General features: G+C 38.5%; 1 protein-coding gene across 3 annotated transcripts in view; it reads right to left on the bottom strand.

The window, feature by feature from the left end:
- Window positions 1–8,420, bottom strand: part of ncoa3 (nuclear receptor coactivator 3) — a 42,291-nt gene extending 33,871 nt beyond the window's left edge. For 2 of the 3 annotated variants that reach the window (XM_055027179.1, XM_055027178.1), the window contains exon 1: window positions 8,296–8,419. The gene's annotated coding sequence lies outside the window, so the exon portion shown is untranslated. Of the gene's footprint in view, window positions 1–8,295 lie in introns of all 3 variants that reach the window. The other variant, XM_055027180.1, reaches the window with a different exon arrangement.
- Between the last annotated feature and the right edge of the window lie 248 nt (window positions 8,421–8,668).

An 8,668-nucleotide genomic window follows, 5' to 3' on the forward strand; every position in this document is an offset into this window, starting at 1 on the left:
AGCTAACGGGCGGGGCCTAGCGTTTATCCTGTCTGTGGGAGCTTCCTCCACGCTGGACCACAGAGAGACACTTATCGGAGATATTTCAGACCAAATTAGAGTGACAGAGGCTCACCAAGGGTGTGTCGTAAATAAATTACAGCAATTTATTGAAGTTATTTTCACACTTCCAGTGAAAACATTGACCCAGAGTCCGAGCAAACAGGGAAGATGTTGTCTTGACCTGCTGCCTGAAGCAGCCAATCAGACGTCGGGATTTCTATAGAAGCTGTCCAAGCCCCGCCCACTAACTTTGAAAGGTTAAGTTGACCGTTTATATTATTCTATGATGTGCTTGAGCACAGGAACACGAAATAATTAAATCATGAATAATATATAGGCTTTAAAATTAAATCACTATGTTTAACCAACACACATATAGCATGTTATTTCTGAATGTATGACATTTAAGTAATTATTCAAGTTATTTATTTATTGTCATTTGGCACTGTTCATTAAAAATATACGCCATTGTGTACATTTCACCACCCCCAGAAGACGATAACCCAAGTTTGGAAGTGCCATGTCATCCCGGGCCATTTCTTCATCAAGCTGTACTTGACCTCATTTCCCATTCTTACAATGTGAGGAGTAAGAGGACCAATAGGAAGAAACCCTTAGCCGTAACAATAACTGTCAATCTAAATTAAGAAAACTTTTTTCAAATCCTTATTTTATACAAAAAAACAAACAAACAAACAAAAAAAAACTTAATGTGTGAGGGATATTTCAGAGTTACGAAAAAGTTCAAAGAAGAGTTCATCCAGAATACAATCCTTTTTTTCTGTCCTTGCTCACCAGGCTCTTTTTCTTTAAGTTAAATAACAGACAGAGAGAGCATCTGGTAGCAGTTATCTCACAAACCAAACCTTTTTTTCCGGCCCTGCTGTCCTTCCCCAAAGCATTTTCTTATAAAAAAAAAAAAAAAAAAAAAAAAGGAAAAAAAAGGGGGTCTCCTAAACAAAACACAAACAAGGGCCTGCTAACATTTTACAATACTACCCAAACTCAGAGAGGTCCACCACCCCCACTGGCTTGTTCAGGTGAACCCGCTTTACGAGCATTCTTCAGATTGGTGTGGGAGCGGGGTGGCAAAGTTAAAGGGGGAGTTGAAGTTAAAGAGGAAGGGCAAAAAAGGGAGGGGTGGGTGCTGAAAGGGGGGGGGGACAATGATGTTGACACTCCCTTTCCTAATAAACCGTTTCCCCTCATCCAATCGATGAGGACTCGAGCACAAACCGTTCCAACTCCTCGCTGGTTATAAACTGGAATTGGCTCCAATGATTGCTTCAGGCTGCCTGTTTGGTTTATAGGAGCGAGCTTGGCTCACATATGGCTCCGCTGGCCTAACACTTTTTTACCCCACAGTTGAAGGAGAGGTTACCAGGGGGGGGAAGGAATGAGATGCGACTTCTAAAACACTCAAAAGTGCAAACTAACCCCGCTTGATTTGGGTCTGACCAAGCTGTGGCTCTGGTCTCAGTTGGTTTCAAGCTCATACGCTCTCGTTTTGGGTAACGCGGTGAAATAGTTGAGCAGTGGAAACGTGAATGTCTTGTTTCTATATTTAGCCCCAGAGAGGTAGGCAGGAAAAAAAAAAAGAAAAAGCCAACCAACCTGTTGAGTTTCACCCTACCGACGCGCAGCGCTTTTCAGATGCTTACGGCTGCACAACTGACCTTGACGCGAGCCGGGTAAATACGACATGCGGAGTCGACTGCAAGAAACACGGTTAATCTGCACTTGGTTTAAGGTAATAATCCAACCAACGGTGAGAAGACACAGCGAGTTCCCAGGAAAGCTTATCTGTCAGCAGAAACTGCTTCCCTTTGACCAGCCGTGCGCTGCCAGGACTAGTGCCTGACAGAAGCAGCATCAAGACCAGGGAGTCATATTTCAACTTGGGGGGAAACAATCAGGCTGTCCTTTCAGCTTCATGACATCAGGAGCACTCTCACAGCCACCGTTCAAACTGAAGTTTGCATGACGACATGATGGATTGACAGACCGGACGGACGGACGCTCAAAACTAAAACTTATTATTTCTGCTGCACGGTTTCTCTTTGGGCACACTGAGGCTCGGACTGATGAAACATTTAAGGAATGCGATCTATTCAGAAAGCAGAGGCAAAAAGAAAAAGAGAAAAAAAAAGCCACTCGACAAAGACGGGGCAGTCATCAAAAAGGCATGCAAAAGACGAACTCCCTGGCCACTCATCTTCAAGTCATGAAGGCACACTGGTGTTTTTAGTATTTAAAACAAACTTTCAGCAGAATTGCTGATCATCGTGATGTTTAGTCATATCTGAGGGCTACATATCTACAGATTTTTCAATTAACCACTAAAGTCTTTTTAATACAATATTAGAAATATGTTAAAAGATTAAAAAAATAGCGTTACTTTTTTTGAAAAGTAACACTGTAGTGCCTAAACTCCAATTATATAGCATTCTGTTAGTGAATTTGAACTGGGTGAAGCTAAAACATAAGTACAGACAATTGTGTTTTTATCTTAAATTATATTATTTTGTATTGTTTTGTCTTAATTACTGGACTGACTTAGAAGTTGTTTTGAATCTGTGTACGCCAGTTAATGATTAATCAATTACAACCGATTTAATGATTAATCAATTAATCAGTTGTTGAAAAGTTCAACAACCAAAATGATTGTGATAATCAATTTATCACAATTAATTCTTTCATTAATCCCACATTTCTGCATTAAAATGTTTAACTGGTCTAATGTAATATTTTTGATTTAAATGTTGTGTTTTCATTAACTGCAGGTGAAATATCATCATGATTAACAGAAAGACAAGCTTTCTTTTAACTCTTCTACGTAATGTGTTTTACTTAGTGAACCTCCTTCAGTGGCAGTTTTTGATATCGACAGCTGCCCAGGGTGACATCAGAAAGGGGAGGGCGATCCAAACACTAGAAAATAACATACGTTACCTGTCAATACTATTCCAATGAACATTTCTATATCTTACCTGCAAACAGTTTGAATATCTGTCAGATAAAATAACATGCTGCATTCAATTAGTCCTCTGCAATAGCAGTGACTTTCAGATAGCTGTACTTTTACCCTTTTATTATTAATTTGAGTTCATGACATCCCTACTTTCCAGTCTTGGGAAAGCTACCAAAGATTGTTTTTGTAGGCATCAAACCCATCAACTGTCAAAGGCTATGAATATTTTCATATTTGAATATTTTCTGACCTGACAAAGTGAGGACTGTATGCCTCAGTAATCTTTAGTCCTCACTTTAAATCTAGCTACACGTATAGCAGAGTAAGAATTTATCTCCGTGTCATGTATTCGGACATCCAAAATAGCATTTTTATGACGCGACTGTGCAGTTTAATGAGATACTAACTGTCAGTCATAATGAGTAGTTTATACATCCATCCTTTTCCATTTAATTAAAACTACTGTCCTGCCACTAGGAAGAAAAACTGGTTGCCAGTTCTACTCTGCTACAAAAGTTGACTGATGATTGATCAGTGTTTTTTTGTTTTCCTTTCCAATATCACCCCATTTCAGCATGACTTGCGCTTATTTTATTAGTTTGAAACATTTAGGGTATAGGTTTTCTTTATGGTGTCACAGGCCACCTGAACAGGTTATGCAGACTTCAGGACAAAAAGTGTACAGTTGAGGACACAATTTATTTATTTATTTTGTAAAGTTAGGCGTTTGATTAAAAGTGTTTGGCTTACTATCGGAAGCAATTTCCTGATTCAACCAGTGTTTCATAAACTGATATTCAGCAAGTACAGGCAACATCTGAAGATTTTGAAAATGATGGACAATTACAAAGCATAAAAACTGATGATTAGACTGGAACTGTTACTTTTGAAGTTTAAACAGTTTCTTCTGCTGTTTGTTTTAATGAGGGCTGAAATAAATTCTCCATTTCTGTTGGAAAAGATGACTGAACACAATATTATGTAGTCTTAAGAAGCAGAGTTGCACCACCTAATTTTAATGGTGTAGTAAAGTACAATATTTTTAACCGCAATATTTTTACTTGGAAGGCTCTTGGTGTATCAAAGGTTAGATTTCCAGCTAATTAGACAATGTCACTTTTTTTTACACTATTCCAATAAGTTCAAATAGGTTAACTGTTTAATTTGGAAATATTTGGACTTTGTGGCTCCGCTCGTTAACAAGGAGCTCTTTAGCGCTCTAGTGACAGAGAAAAATGTTTTGCTGGTTTTGAGAATATCTCAAATGTAACAATAAAGAAGATTTCCTTATTAAGACAGAAATATGAAAAATAGCTGTCACAGTTCTAAGCTAAATTTGAATCAGGCTGTGCTTCTTTCTTCTAACGTAAATAAGTTCATTTCTTACATTTCACAGCAATCCTAATGTTTCCCTACATCAGCGCTTCAAGGTGCTTCGTTTTATTTCCGTCACATTCCCTATGAATATGTCTAGGGAAAGAAAAACAAACCTTCTGTTCCACATATGTAAAAAAAGGAGCAAAACATCCAACCCAGAGTAAGGAAAACCCTTTCCAATACTGTACAACTACTAGCTAAAAGTTGCCACCAGAAAGCTAGTGAAAGTAAAAATGTTAAGTCATTTCCATCTCTTCTGATAAGCTAAAATAAGTAGTAATAATGAAAATTTTGCACAAATATGTGGAAAAAGTTTTTTACATTTTCAAAAAGGAAAAGAGCTAATGAAGCTGACAAGTATGTATTGTTCACAGTTTTAAAAAAAAGTGTCTCTGGTTTAAGTGTAAAAATACAAATATTTTTACCTTTTCTCTTTTGGGAATCACACAGTCTGCCAAGCCTTGATTAAATGTTACAAACTGAGTTCATAAACTCAACCTCGAACTTGTTCTAAGACTTAAAATAATAAAATCAGCTGCAAAATTTGAGCTTTTTGCAGCCGATTGCATTAATCCGTTTTCATAAATCAGGTGATGGAATGCTGATACCAGCGGTTTGTACAGATCAATAATTAAATATGACCAGACCCGCAACAATATTTCAACTCAGTTTAGTTTGATTTCACTTCAATGCAATCAAACATATGTGGTAGCATATTAAACCGATTATCTCATTATAATGTAATACCGCTAACGTTATGGTAATTGGATAATCAATCATGTGACATAAGATCGGGATCTGCCACCACAGAGAGGACCTCTCCCAGACCCATGAGAAAAAGTGATAAGTTAATGAATTATTGCAAACACGGGGGATGGCAGACAAAGAGCGAGAGCCACGGATCGTGGTCACTTCTGCACCCCATCTGCAGTCAAAGAATACCCCCCAAAAGATTGATTCATTGTTAACGCAGCCTGACACCCTGTGTGAGGGAGAAAGAAAGTGGTAGATAAAGGAACAGAGAATAGAGAACAAGGGGCTCCATTTGGCCAAGAGAAGGAGCAGAAGCAATTCACTGGACAGGTTCCCACAGTGGATATTCATTCCATTTAGAGAACGACATACCTTTGCTTGAGTAATGGTGTTTTGTGTGAGTCAAAGTAAAAATTCAGGTAAGCTCATTTGGCAGTTGAAGACTGCAATCAGTAGTCATGCTTTCTAGCTATTGAAGAACTGAACTATGTTCTAGTATCCAGAAAAGAAATAAAAACCTAACAAACACACAAAACAAAAACATCAGGATCATTTAAGAGAGTCCTTTATGCGAAGAGGCATCAAGATGTAGGTGCCTGCAAGTATTGGCAGGGATGGCCCCAGGGCAGCGGGCCCAACAACACACCTAAACCACAGCCATTTCAGGGGAATGACTAACACACTACCTCATATGAGTACTCTCTCCAAGAATGCCCTCTTACAACCTCAGCCTAACACCTTGTTAAGCTCACATGGAGCAGGAACCTGAGACTGTATGAAACTCCAGCTGCTGTTCAACCTCCTTCAAAAACGAAACAAAACTTGTAGACGTTTTGTCTTTTTTAAATCAACAACGAAACCAGGGTTTAATCGGGTGATGGGTCCGTTGTAAGCATGGATTGCCTAATCTTGCCACAGTAAACAGATAAATAACAGATGGATTTACCCGAGCGGACACTCCGAACAGGTCGGGTCAAGTTTGGCAGTCGTTTTCAGTTTTTTTGGAACTCCATGTGACATAACAGGTTTCCCAAATAAGCCAATCCCTGGATGATACTGGCTGCAATGTCCCCTAGAAGAGCTGGTTTTTATTTGCAATTGTGGGTTGGAGTTTTCACAATCCCTGCTGATGATGTAGACTAAATGCACTCAGAACTTAACTTGTTCTCCATTTACTTCTTATTAGGGAAATAGCCAGGCCACAAACGTTTGGTCAAACAATGGGACGTTAATGTTATACAAAGGAGAATAGAATTTTATAAACTGGTCACATTATCAATCAACTGATCTAATAAGTGAACACAAGGTTCAATCAAAAAAAAATCTGCATCCATCTCAAAAGTAAAAAAAAAAGAAAAGAAACAAACCGAAGTGGTTGAGCCAGTTCTACACAAACACTCGTTGCAGATATCTATTTGCACATTTGCACTTTCTAAATGGGTGTTTCATAATTGGTCAGATCTTGTGTTTTGCACATTATTAGAATTCAGTCCAGCTAGGATTGTTGGTAATGTAACAACAATAACAGATAGATAATTTCATCATGGCTGCATAAATGTCTTTAAGTTAAAAACAGTTATTCTTCCTGGTGGAGGAGCTTTTCACAATGTCTAAAGATTAGTTTCAATTCTTTTATAAATCAAGCCATTGCTCTGACATAAAACTATTTTGTAAAAGTAACAACACAACAAGCCTAGTAGCTTTGAGTTAGACCAGTTTTAATTAGTCAATTTTATCTATCCGATCAAAAAGAGAGTTATTTAATACTGAGGGCAGCAGATTGAACAATTTTTGATCAAGAAAACATCCCAGGATACCATTTGCTATTTATTCTTTTCAACAACATGGCTAGAAATATAGCTGAAGTTCAGATGTTATTTCGTTCCAGTTGCTATGTCTTCTTATTTGATATTGCTGGTATTAGTTTCAAAAACTCCCACTGATACAAACAGAATTCAAATAATGTATTTATTTTACTTCGAAATGTCAAACTTTTAGTTCCAACACCACGCTTGATTCGCATGAGAATGTTTAAAAAAAGTGACTTAATAGTCACTCTTTCCAAGTCTTAAGTTGTGAATGCATTTCATATAGAACAGCGTGCTTTTCTAGTCCAAGCAAAAACCGGTGTGTGTGTGTGTGTGTTAAAAGAGTTTAAAAAATATATACTGGAACGAATGAAAAACTACACATTGTTGTTTCCGTTTCTTATTTTGAACATATTTTCCAAAGTGACAAACTTGAACTTTTGGCTAAAAAAACAACAACAACAAAAAAACCAACCATTAAAAGTCAAACTGAATGCTTAATATTAATTTCAACCAGTGACCTTACATCAAGGAACACTTACTGCTCAGTGGCAAGATTTAAAAGAAAAGAGCAAAAACAACAAAAGATGACATTTTGCCACTCTTTAAATGAATATTCAGTTTTGGGTCTCAACGCGTTTCAATAAAACATAAAACACCAGAATCTCATATTTGAAAGTGCTGCAACATGATCTTGGTGTGGCTTTAAAGGCTCACAGCCCCTGTGGTGGGAGACAAGATGATTCCTCCAGCAGCAGACGAACTACGGCTGGTCCCTCTCCAAGCGGACTCACTTCCCAAAGCTATCCGGCGACGCTGCGTTCAATGAATGGGGTCAACTCGACTGTGGAGATCCAAAGAATGCACATACGTACCAAACAACGGTCCGTAGAGCCCTGAAAAGCAGACTTTTCTGCCGGGCTGAGCCGGGGGAGGAAGACTACTGCACCCCAACCGAATCAAAGTCAATGTCTCGTAAAACTTTGTGGCTAGCGGAATATGGAAACGGCTATAAACGCGAAAACCGACAGGAACAACAAACTATTAACTGAAGTTCGACGGTTACTACTATCTTATTCACGGCGCCGGCCGTCTTCATGTCACTGCGCGACTGAAAAAAAAAACCACAACAAATTTACAGCGTTAAGGTGGCTCGTTTTAACACGGTAGCTTAAAAACCACAGCCTGCTCGGAAGCGAAGCAGCACCAACTGCTTCTGCAACAACAACAACAAAAAAAAAACCCTCCACCACGCTCAAATAACCTTGTGCCAGTTGTTCAATACTTGTTTGTGACCGAGTCACGAACCACTTAGCAGGGGTTAAAAAAAAAAGAAAAACTTACCGGCTTCGACGCTTTCATTGACTGCACCAGCTTCTTTAAAGCCTCTACAAACTCTCCGCCATCTTCGGCGATACCGTGTTTGTTTAAATGGGAAACACTCCCAGAGCGGAGGGAGCCAGCTTGTAGCGGAACGAAATGCCCTCTGGGTAATGTAGTTGTGTTCCAATTTGAACTGAATCAAACTGTTTGGCACTTTCTGGAAATGAACTACACGCACACTTGGTACCCTTAGGTAACATGACCAGTAGTCACTGATATTATTTGGGGAGAGAGAGACTTTAAATTTTATTTTTAGACGCAGAAGCACTTATTTTAATTGATTTTCTAAATCGTATTGCATTGTCTTGGGCTACAATTTTTTTTGTAAGAGAAT

This window comes from Poeciliopsis prolifica, unplaced genomic scaffold, assembly GCF_027474105.1.
Source record: "Poeciliopsis prolifica strain line A6 unplaced genomic scaffold, Auburn_PproV2 SCAFFOLD003, whole genome shotgun sequence".
In the NCBI taxonomy this organism is placed as follows: Eukaryota; Metazoa; Chordata; class Actinopteri; order Cyprinodontiformes; family Poeciliidae; genus Poeciliopsis; species Poeciliopsis prolifica.